Below are 12,503 nucleotides of genomic sequence, written 5' to 3' on the forward strand. Positions count from 1 at the left end.
CCTTTGTGTTAGGACCCCTTTAGCATACCCCTGTTTCTCATCGATGAACAGTTACTGAGCAAATTGTAAGGGTTTGGAACAGTCGGATGAATATCTTCTATCCTCTTGTTGACCTTTCTCAAGTCTTGTACTGGCCTATAATCTCCAGTGCCGGGTTTCTTAACAGGCAGAAGAGGCGTATTCTAAGGCGACCGGCAGGGGATTAGGATGCCTTGATCTAGAAGCCTCGTAATGTGAGGCCTTATACCTTGATAAGCTTCATGTGACAGGGGGTATTGTTTTATGGAGACTGGAGTTGTAATTAAGGGGGGCTGTTGGAGCGCCAACCCCATCCCACCAGTCTCTGCCCAAGCCAGTGTCCTGTCCCGGTTCATAGGGTTAGAACTTGAAGGGGAGTTCCGTGGGGGCCAGTTATTTGGGCCCCTCTTTCTTCAAAATGAATTTGTGCTTTTAGTTTGGTGAGCAGGTCACGGCCCAGCAGAGGGTACGGGCAGTCCAGAACATGTAAGAAGGAATGGGTCACCTTACCGGTAGCCAGCTGAACCCGGCGGTCCGTAAACCATCGGTATTGTTTCTCACCAGTAGCTCTTTGTACCCAGGCCATCCGGTCGCTGAGTTGTCCTGAAGCTTGGGTGAGGACTGAATGCTGGGCTCCTGTGTCTACCAGGAAAGTAACCGGCTGCCCCCCAACTTTAAGCGTTACCCTGGGCTCGGGGGGGGGGGGGCTCCTGGCCATGACCTCTCTAATCTTTATCTAGAGCCAAGAGGGAGGTTCGTGGTCGAGGCTTTCGGGGTCCGCCAGGCTTCTTGGGGCACTCTCTGGCCCAGTGCCCTTTCTCTTTGTAATAGGCACATTGATCTTTATCCAGCTTCAGCCCCTTTCGAGCTCCCCCCTATCTCCCTTCCTTTTTTGGCCCTGTACTACGGCGGCCAAGATTTGACTCAATTCTTTCTCTTATTAAAAATCTTTTCAGCTTCTTTAAGTAAATCCTGTAATGTATAGCCCTGCAAATTTTCTAACCTCTGTAACTTAGTCCTGATATCTGGAGCAGCCTGCCAGATGAAGGACATAGAGACACTCGTCATTTGTCCTGGGTCATCTGGGTCATAGGGAGTGTACATACGGTAGGCCTCCTTAAGTCTCTCTAGAAAGGCGGAGGGAGTTTCCCCTGCTTCCTGTAATACCTGTTTTACCTGAGCCAAATTAGTAGGGCGTCGTATAGCCCCTCGGAGACCCGCTAGAAGCAACTGGCGATAAAGGCGTAGGTGTCCCTTACCTTCAGCTGTATTAAAATCCCAGTTTGGTCCTCAGGCAGCTGGGTGGGACGCCCATCATCTCCCAGAACATGCTTTCTGGCCTCTAGGAACACTCCTTGTTTTTTTTTTTCTGAGGTTAAGAGGGCCTGTAAGAGCTGTTGGCAGTCATCCCAAGTATGCTGGTGGGTAAGTAAAACAGATTCTATTAGGTCGGTGAGTGCCATCGGATCTTTGGAGAAAGAAGGGTTGTGTTGTTTCTAATTGTAAATGTCAGCTGCTGAAAACGGCCAGTATTGGGTCTGGCCACCGGTTCCCTGTCTAAGTGGGAAAGCCTGGGAGGTTGTATCTGGCACCACCTCGTGCTTATTGCGCGATCTCCCTGCGACAGGGGAGAAACCCTTATCAGACTGTGGCCCGGCAACTGATCTGGCCGGCGGCTCTGCCTCCTCCGTTTCAGCCGGGCCTGTCAGAGAGAAGATCTATGAGAGGGGAGTTTGGGTCTGCTGGGAGGAGAGGTTTCTTAAGACGTGGCCGGCAGACCGGGCGGGGCCGAGGGGACAGGCTGGGGATTGAGGGGAGGCCAATTCGGGTCCACGAAGGGTTCCGCCCGGGGGGGGGGGGTTAAGGCGAGACTCTCTCAAGTGATAATATAAGAAACCTGGTCAGGATGTCCGTGGACGACCCGATCTTTAACCTGTAAAATAATGATCTTATTAAATGTGCCATTCACTGACCATCCTGCTCCGAAAGTGGGCCACTCGGATGTGTAGAGAGTCTGCCATTTTCCTTTTTTTTTTTAACCTCGACGGACTGGTTGTGTGCCCGGTTGTGGACGTCTTTCCAATGATCAAGAGTGAGACTTAGGGGCATTGTTAGGGACTGTCCCATGTTAGTTCTAAGGAAGATTAGAACACAGAGAAAACAAACAACACCAACAGTCAAACAAACAACAGACAGGCGTGCTGCACGGCTTTGGTACCAAACTGAAAGCAAAAAGTCAGATGGAGGTGGCAAAGGTCCGGGGCCCTCTGAAAGCCAAAAATACAGACAGAGGTGCCGTTAGTCCGGATCTTTCTCCTCTCCCAGATTGGGCCCCGAAAAGTCGGGCCCCTAACACCCTTGGAACGTCTTCCAGGGCTGCGGGGCGAGAAGTCCGAGCTCGTCAGCTCCTTCTTCGTCCCGCCCAAATTCCAAACAACCTGGCTGAGCGCTCACAGAACAGACCTGGCTGAGCGCTCACAGAACAGACAGAATAAGGCAGAACGAGACAAAATCAGACAGACAGACAGACGCCGGCCGGCTTACCTCCCAGTGGGTGGTCGGTGGTCCCTGGGTGGAGGATCTCCTTTCCCGGCCAACGCACCAAATGAAAAGCTCTCAGGGAGAACTTTCCCTCGGGATGGAGACCCTCCAACTCCAAAGACCAGACCGAGACACCACAGGATGCAATCAGCAAGAGGATTTGGTTTATTGTTGGGATACACAGGCACAGGCACCTGCGGGCGCTACAGTCACTCGGGGGACTGGCGCGCCCCACGGAACCAAGGATGGGCTTTTATAGGATTTTGGGGAGCAGAAGCAAGCATACAGAAGCAGATGCATGGTTACAGGGATATAATTGGTGGATTCTAATATGGCAAGGGTTTAGCCCGGGGGCAAGTTTCCTAGCTACCTTCCTGAAACATAAGGACTGACTCGGCCTCCCAAGGGTTCAGCCCGGGGGCAAGTTTCTTAGCTACCTTCTTGGAACATAACGGCTGACTCGGCCCCCCCACCAGGGTGTGGGACCTCTCCCGGGGCTTTTCTCATTGTCAGGTGCTCAACGGCAGTCCTCCTGTTGCCAGGCCTTCAACCAAACACATCTTGTTTGGCAGCCGCTGTGTACTCAGTGTTCTAACCTTTCCCTGAACCAGTCATCTTAAGTACAGCCTTGTAAAATGGCGTTACTGCTGCTAAGCTGGGGTCTTTCAGTAACATTGCTTTGCGAGTCTCACGGGCTTCCCTCTTCCCTCCAGGAAGGAGTGTTTCAGTGCCAAAGAGGTCACAACCCACGAGTGAGACTCTCAAAGAGAAAGAGAGGCAGATAGGAAGAAAGAAAACCTATATCGAATCTACGGAGAAGGTTTGGAGACATTGATCATTGGCGGTGTGCTTGCATGGGTTAGAGGGAGGAGAGGAGAGAGTGGAATTCTAAGTTACCTTCTGGGATATTGGGGGCTCCTCATCAGAAAAGTGAGTCAGGAGGATTGTTAAGGGGAAGCTGCATGGAGTACTTAAGATAGATAGATAGATAGATAGATAGATAGATAGATAGATAGATAGATAGATAGATCGGTGGATGGATAGATAGATAGATGAGTAGATAGATAGATAGATAGATAGATAGATAGATAGATAGATAGATAGATAGATAGATCGGTGGATGGATAGATAGATGAGTAGATAGATAGATAGATAGATGAGTAGATAGATAGATAGATAGATAGATAGATAGATAGATAGATAGATAGATAGATTTATGGATGGATAGATAGTAAAATAGAGATAGATGATAGATGATAGATAAATGGTAGATAATAGATAGATAAATAATAGGTTTATGGATAGATAAATGGTAGATAGTAGATAGATAAAGATAGATATTGAGATAGATAGATAGATAGATAGATAGATAGATAGATAGATAGATATTGAGTTAGATGGATGGATAAGGTTCATTACCCACATTGAAGGTATTCATACATGTGCTGACTCTGCTCTGTACAGCTCTCTATCTATTGACCTTTGTTTGTCTTGAAAGTCTCACTTGAGGAACCATAGTGCTCTACCTTGAGGGCTTTGATCAGGAATCCAGCTGGCTGCCTCCACACACCCTCCCCAGTTGATCCCTGCCAGATGCTCTGCCCCTGCTTTGATAACACCTGTTGCTTCCTCTCCCAACTGAACTACTCCAGTCATCTCTGATGGAGGCTGTCAGCATCCGATTTGATGGGTTTTGCTGTCTGTCTGCTTCTTCTCTTGGTCTAATCATATTTAGTCTTTTCCTTTTGCTTACAATATACTTAAAAATTCACTCACTAAAAACAAAAAGCTTGCTAGCATAGATCATTCTTTGGTCATACAGAACGGGCCCGAATATGTATAACCTTGGAGAGTCTCTCTTTTCTCAGCTGCAAGCCTGCAAAGTGTTAGGAATCTGACAGAACTTCTCATGTAGAGTAAGACTTGTCTTAATGCTTGTGATCCTGTTTTCTTTCTTTCTTTCTTTCTTTCTTTCTTTCTTTCTTTCTTTCTTCCTTCCTTCCTTTCTTTCTTTCTTTCTCTCTTTCTGTTTATTTGTTTTGTTATTTGTCTGTTTGTTTGTTTTTTCAAGATATGGTTTCTCTGTGTAGCCCTTGCTGTTGAGGCCTCCCCCACCCCACACCACCCCTCCCCCCAGCACAGCTGTAGCCATTTTGTTCCATGCCTGCCAGCTATTTCATATTGTTCATATCATTGACACAGAAAATAACTTGTCTCAGAGCAGGGTCATGCTGACCACATACCCTGTTATGTTCTGAGGTTTGTTAAGAGATTCCAGAATCATAAGCTCCACTTAGGACCAGTTAGAATAAAGGCCAGTTAGAACTGTTCTGTCTACCTAGCCAAAAAAACTTGAGTCAGAGCCTGCCATGCTTTCTGTACTTGCATGGGTTCATTGTGGTTTTTTTCCTTCATAAGCTGGCCCTAAGAAAGGTTCAAGGTCTAGCTTTGACTCCTGAGTCTATGTTGTGACCCTGATCAATCAGTCTTGGGTGTGCATTCCTATCTGAGGTCAGTGTTTGTGTGGTTTGTGTGGAGATTCCTGAACCCCAACATTGGTTTTCCTGAAACTCGCTCTGTGGACCAGGCTGGCCTCGGACTCACAGATCTGCCTGCCTCTGCCTCCCGAGTGCTGGGATTAAAGGCTGGGCCACCATGCCCAGCTATGGAGCCTTTGTGTTAACATTCATGTAAAATCTGTGTCAAATGCTCCTTCTAATAAACTCTAACTCTGTTCAATGCTAGCTCCTTCACAAGTTTTTTTCCTCAGACATGTCAAGGATCCTGGTTCTGCTTGAATAAATATCTCAGAAAAGTGCTTCTCGGTTATATCATGAAGCTGTCTCTGGCCAACTGACCAAGGCTGCCAACAATTCTACATTAATAAATTGAGTTCATAGGGTATGAGGGTACATGCCTCTAATACCAACACTTGGGAGGTAGAGGCAGGAGGATTAGGAATCCAAGACCAGATTGGGCTTCATGGAACTGTTTCTCAGAAGAACAGCCTCTTTGTTTCCATAAAAAAAAATTAAATTGAGGGTTTGGGGATTTAGCTCAGTGGTAGAGCGCTTGCTTAGGAAGTGCAAGGCCCTGGGTTCGGCCCTGGGTTCGGTCCCCAGCTCCGAAAAAAAGAACCAAAAAAAAAAAAATTAAATTGAATTCCTAGGGTTAGAGAGCATCCCACAAAAGTAGAATGCTAGCCAAGAATCCCTAAGTAAGAGATTGGGGGTGTGGCTCAGTGGTAGAGCCCCTGCCTAGAATCCTCCAGAGAGGACTGGGGTGTGGCTCAGTTGTTTGGGGCATTTGCCTAATACATTCCAGGCCCTAGGTTCATCACCAGTACAGGCAATTAGAAGGTGGTAGAAAAACTGAGATCTAGATAGGTCCTGGTTTTTATTGGGGTTGCTAAGGACAAAGACAGGTAAAACTAGACCGTAAATGCTGACTTGGAGAGCTTCTTCCTTTTAACAGAAGCTTCTAGCACTTTCTACCTGAGATACTATAACTTTGACTTTGTATCCATGATGATAGCCAAGAAGAAACAGCAGCTTCATACTGTAGAATAAACAGTGAGAATTTATCCTTTCTCCTTTTTTCCCTTGTGTGTGTGTGTGTGTGTGTGTGTGTGTGTGTGTGTGTGTGTGTGTGTGTGTGTGTGTTTTGAGACAGGGTCTCATGTAGCCCAAGCAGGCCTCCAACTTGATATGTACTCGAGGCCAACCTTGAACTTCTGATCCTCCTGCCTCAGCCTCCTAGATAATGGGTGTGGACCACCACTCCTTGTTTATGTGGTGCTGGGGATGGAACATATGCATGCCAGACAAGCATGCTAGTCACAGAGCTGCCTCTCCAACCTCCAGACTTCTGTCTGACCAAGAACCAATTATATCCCGGCAAGTGTCCCATATTTAATAGATTTTCCATAAATGCACCAAAAAGAAATTGTCAAGTTTGAAGACACATACACACACACACACACACACACACACACACACACACACATGCACACACACACATGTGCTGCTCATACTGTTCATGTATGACCCCTTTTCTTTCAACCCCATTATTGGCTACGGAGGCCTAATTTGATTTTCAAGATAGAGTCAGACAGGAAAGAAGTCTTGGCTAATATCACCACAGAATTCCATCTTCCCCTCTTCTCGTGCACCGTACACACAGAGCGTCAACAATCGCATCTGGTTTTCTCCCTCCACCTTGATTGAGGCAGAGGAGGGAGGCACAGCTAGGGCCGTCACACATACCCATCCAGAGCGGTAATTATCACATCGTTATATCCGCCATTTCGCTTGTCATGTACAGTTAGAAGGTAACAAGATCACTGTCAGTCAGAGATTGTGGAGATAATTAGAGCAGCTTTAGGCCAGCGGGAAATCACATTGGTGCTGGTACCCATCAGTGCAGAGGCGCCCAATGTAATTAGAAGGGGAAATGCGCAAAGGCCGAGATGGATTGATGTCTGTGGGATTAGCTACCATGACTGATTGGAGAGTGACTTTTCCAGGATCTGACACCGAAGATGGGGATACCGAAATAGGTGTATGGTTAAGAGGCAGCGAGGTCTGCCGGAAATAACGTGTCACACAGCATCTGTGACATCTGTGACACTGGATTCAGCAAAGCCCAGGATTTGGTGTGTTTTCCAACCCACTGGTTTTCTTTTCTTCCCGTCTTGTTTTTGCTAGCCTGGTAGTTTCTCTAGCTATAAAATGGTATTAAGCCATTTTACTCAACTACTGCTCTGACTCTTTTAGCTTTAGGGGTTGTCTGCTCCTCCCCCACCCTAGAACATTTGCTCTCCTAGGTTGGAAAAGTGCACTGGGAACTGGAGTTACAAGTGGTCATGAGCCAACTGACCTAGGTTCTAGGAACCAAACTCAACAGCTGTTCTTAACATGTGTGTCTTGATTTCTTTTCTGGGAGGCCAGGAGAATGTCAAAAGACCCTTCCACAGGGATTGCCTAAGACCACCAGAAAACACAGATGTTCACATTACAATTCCTAGCAGTAGCAAAACTACAGTTGTAGAGACAAAATTAATTTTATGATTGGGGTCACCGTATAAGAAATTGTACTGAAGGATCGCAGCACTAGGAAGGTTGAGAGCTACGATCTTAACCCCTGGGCCATCTCTCCAGTCTCCCAGATCAGCGTTTTTTAAGCCTGTAAGCTCTCCCTGTGTCATTTCCCTCCAACCAGGAATGCTGTCGCATGTCCCTTGACTTTCCGAAGAACTCTGTGGAGCCTCCAAAGTCCACACAGCATCCTCGATTTCTGTTCTTCTGCGTCTACCTTATCGAACAGCCACCTCAATCTAATGGACCTCGACTGCTCTTTTCTCCCCCCACCGAGGTGCAAACCTTTAATCCAGTGAATGCCACACTTTCAAAAGGAGCATGTGTACGCATGCCTGTTTGTGCACGTGTGTGGATATAAATGTGAGGGCACACATGTGGAAGTCAGAGGACACCTACTTCGTGGATCTACAGTGTAAGGACAAAACTTGGGAAGTCCAACTCAGCAGCCATCTCTATTTCTACATCATCAGTCTAAACTAAGGAAATTTACCCTGGCCTCAGGATGACCCTGAACTGTAAAACCAAACAGATGTTTGTGTTTGCATGCGCACATGCATCGGCAAGGGCACAGGCACAGAGACGTCACAGAAACAACATTCAGGAGTTTGTCGTCGCCATCCACCTCACTCAGATTATCTGTGAGGCTTGGCAGCAAACGCTTTATCCTAATGAGCCACCTCACTGCTCGTGACCTTGAACTTCTGATCCTTCTGCCCCCATCTCCCAAGTCCTGGGGATTACAGGTGTGCACCCCATCTAATCTCTGTGGCCAGGGGTGGAACTCGGGGCTTTGTGCATGCTAGGTGAAGACTCTACCAACTGAGGTATAACCAGTTCCTTCTGGTTGTGGGTTTTGTTCAGAACATAGAGGAAAACATAAATACATCCATCATCACCAAAGGACACTGGAGCAGCTAATGGTCAACACCTGGATTGGGGTGCTCTGGCCCTGGGGGTGTCTTTTCTAGAACCTAGTCTAGAACACTGGGGGCTTCTTTCCTAAGTATGAGTGGCACCGCACACAAAGAAACGTCTGGAAGCTTGGTTCACAGTTTTTAATAACACGGCACATTTACATTACACTATTTAGACTTGTGAATAGCACATTTGAAGAAGTATCAATGTATCATGTTACTTAAGCTTTACCTGTTTACATCTGTACAAGGAAAGCTTTTGCCTTTATCCTTTGCATATTTGAACCATCCACTCATGAAGCAATCTCTTTTTACACTCTATGCACAAGCCCCCCACTCTGAGACAGCTCGGGGTGATGGGCAGATGCTCCGCCTCTCCCCCGCTCCGCCCCCATGATCATCAGATCTTTGTGCGTCAGCACCTTCACCATTTTGGTTCAAATCAAAGTTTTATGCGAGGAACAACAGCAAAAGTGTAACGAAAAGTAAGAACAAACAGGACCTGGCTAAAAGGTCTGAAAAATCACAACATTAATACACAAAAACATTTCAATATCCAAACGGAGTCTCTGTCCATTATTCTCCAGGGGAAAAGTTGGGCTCTGCACCTCTCAGTTTTGGGGGTTGTCTCTTGAGTCTGGGGGTGGGTATCCCTGGGGTTTCTCCCCCACTGCGAGGTCTGCCTTATCCTTCTGGCTTATCGAGCTTCAATGTCCTTCAGTGTGTGGGATGGTGGCCTCTCTCTTCGCCAACAGAGGCAAAGTCCTCCAGGGGAATCCTGGGCGGCCCCACAATGGGAAGATGAGCAGAGGTAGACCGCTGAGCGCCGCAGTGGATGGGGTCTTGTTAAGTAGTCCGTTCTGGTGGCCCGCAGTAGGGCCGATGAGAGGGTAGTACATACTAGTCAGGTCTGGTGTGAGCAGGCTTGGGTATGAGAGGTGTCCATCTGGAGAAGCAGGGTACACACGGTGCAACCATGGGTGCTCATAGTCCTCCCGAAGCACGTGCAGCCGCTCGTGTTCATCTAGGTGTCCACCTCATTCATGATCCTGTCGAGGGTCCACGGCCAGCAGGTGATGGTGATGGTGGTGGTGGTTATAATCATGAGGCTCCCTGTCCCAGAACGAGCGGTTGGCTTCATACAACTGGGGTGTGGAGAGCCAGTGCAGGGGGTCATTCCTGAGCAGAAAATTCCTGTCCAGAGAGGGTCTCTTCGGTGCAAGTCCAAGTCACGGTAAGGATCCCTCAAGAGGTCCCACATAGGGTCCCAGTGGAAAGATGGGTAAAGGAAGCGCTTTTCCCCTGCGATCGGACTGAGGCCCATAAGTGGGGGCATCACGCGTGTCCTGTCCAGACTACCAATACTGTTCATGGCGTGGATGCCAGTCATTCCCACGGTCGTGGGCATTGACGCCAGAGGCTAGCCCTGGCTGAGGAGCTGGGTGGAGGTGCCTCTGAGGTCCTATGGGTCTGTGGAGCCTCTGAAGGTAGGGAGTGGTCTTCCTTGTGTTCATGTTTGACCTTGACCTCGGAATTCTTCTTGGGGTTCTCGTCGGCCAGCTCAAGCTCATCCTTGCGTGGCTCGGCTTCCCAACTAGAAGTGCTATTAGGCCTAGTGCTATCCACATCCGGTATCCTCACATAAGGTGATGGCACCCAGGACAGCTACCTGGGTTCCTCGCCTGCTGCACGTCCCTCGTGGCTGTGCCCATTTCTCTTGGGCAGATGGCCTTCCTTGGCTTTGTGCTCTTTGGTGGTCGGGTCCTTTCGGGATCCTGATTGGTCTCTCTCCCTCTCTTTTAGTTTATCTTTCTCAGGAGCCTCAGTATTCAAATGACCCCTGGTCATTATGACTCAGGGCGCTCATCGGAGGGAGGTGCTGGGGAAGGATGGCTGGGGTGTCTTTTCATAACGCCTTCCCTATGAGAGGGAGACTGGGGGAAATGAAATGGGCTTGACAGCCAGGCAAGGAGCGGTCAATGAGATGGAGGTGTGAGGGCGAGCTAGACCGTGCCCTGCTTCAGGGCGAAGACAGCCACCTGTTCTAATCTAGATTCTCAAAGCAGCTTCATGGCTGAAGGCCTACAGATGAGGGTGAGTAGGGGGTCCCAGGAACCTGCCTTGATCACGGTCACGAAGGAAGTGCACACGGTGCCACTGTGGGCCAGGGTGGTCACTGAGGAACACAGAAGCCTATCTGTTTAGCTTCTCCGGATAGCTTTAGGTTAAGAATACAGTTCTAAGAGCCCAAACACAAATTAAGACTTTAATTCACACTTTGGATATAAAGTTGAGGTGGGGAGGGTTTAATATAGACAGGAGAGAGCTTTCCAGGAGCTGACCCTCAGGACAAAGGCATTACTTCGAGTTGATGGATGTAGATCTGTGGTTCTTAACCTGTGAACCCTGACGCCTTTGGTCACGTGATCGCTTAGGCAACAGGGGTTGCCCAAGACTACCAGGAAACACATTTATATCATGATTATAACAACAAGCAAAATTACAGTTATGAGGTAGCAGTGAAAATAATTTTACGGCTGGGAAGTTACAGCATTCAGAGGTTGGGAACCACGGATGCAGATACAGAATAAGGGGATTGGAAAGGCAACCCCACCCTCCAGATTACTGGAGAAGCAGAGAGCCCAGATCTGATGTGTCTAGATTAGGCTGTCGTAGATGTGGGCTCAGAGCACGCAGCCTCATTGACTGAGGTCCTGTAAGAGGACCCGTGGAGAGACTGTAAAAGGAAACTTCCAGGGACCTGGCTTGGTCAGGTCATGTCGTCTATGGACTGGGGATAAAAGGCAGAGGAACAGAAGATAAACAGCCTGACTCTGAGAGTCGAGAGGGAGAGAGCTGATAGATAGGTCACATCTCAGGACAGATGTGGGGATCATGAGGGGAGGAGCCAGAGGTCGTGGGGACAAAGAGGTAATGGAGATCAGAGTTCAGGGACCACCGTGGGGTTGGGGGGAGCTGCCCTACAAATTCTGCTTCCTGCTTCCATACAGAGGTTGACAAGAATACAACAACAAGGAGAAAAAAGAATACAAACATCTTCCAAGTTCCCCTCAACTGCAATATTGGAGGGCATTCTGGTTTCGTTAAGAGAAACCAAAGCAAGCCTATATTTTATTCAAGAGTAAATGATTCAGAAACTCCACATTCTATGGGTACAGCCCCTTTAGTACTTTAGGACTCCTATAGGCTGAGGGATTTGTTTTTTGAAATTATAACTTTCTTATATGGTAATTTGTCTCTTTCTCCCATATATAACCAACCAATGCAGTGACAGCTTATGACAGACACCGTATCATTTAATGTTTTAGACAGAGTTTCTCTAGGTATCCCTGGCTGGCCTATGTATTCCAGGCTGGCCTTGAACTCACAAGGATGCACTAATTTCTACTGCTGGAGTGCTGGGATTAAAGGCATATGCCTCTTTATCAATCATGTTTAAAATTGGAAAAGTTGGTTTCTTTTAAATTATTAAGGTATATACATGCATGATATACAAAGCAAAAGCAAGTTAAAGATCTGAATCAAATTTGAATTTTTCCGTATGTGTATATAGTGTGTGTATGTGTGTGTGTGTGTGCGTGCGCACAGGCACATCTACAAGCACATACTATCAAGCAACTGTGCAGGTTAGAGGACAGCCTTGGGTGTCAATCACAAAGGCAAGGTAGGACAAAGTCTCTGGGATTACACACCCACACCTCTTACCGTGTTCGGCTTTGCACAGATGCTGGGAATCTGAACTTAGGTCCTCATACTTGCAGGGTAAGAGCATTACCCACGGAGCCATTTCCCTAGCCCCCAAAGTACAAAAAGAAGTAACTCTCAGGGTTTGGAGTTTGTTTTTCTTTTCATTCTTTCTTTTTTCTTTTTTCTTTTCTTTTCTTTTTTTTCTTTCTTTCTTTCTTTTTTT

At 47.5% G+C, this 12,503-nt stretch overlaps 1 pseudogene; it reads right to left on the reverse strand.

Annotated features, from left to right (window-relative positions):
- Positions 1-9,183: 9,183 nt before the first annotated feature.
- On the reverse strand, positions 9,184-10,569 carry LOC148002225 (autism susceptibility gene 2 protein homolog pseudogene; annotated as a pseudogene).
- Positions 10,570-12,503: the final 1,934 nt, after the last annotated feature.

This window comes from Rattus norvegicus, chromosome 12 (assembly GCF_021556685.1).
Source record: "Rattus norvegicus strain SHRSP/BbbUtx chromosome 12, alternate assembly SHRSP_T2T, whole genome shotgun sequence".
NCBI classification, from domain to species: Eukaryota; Metazoa; Chordata; class Mammalia; order Rodentia; family Muridae; genus Rattus; species Rattus norvegicus.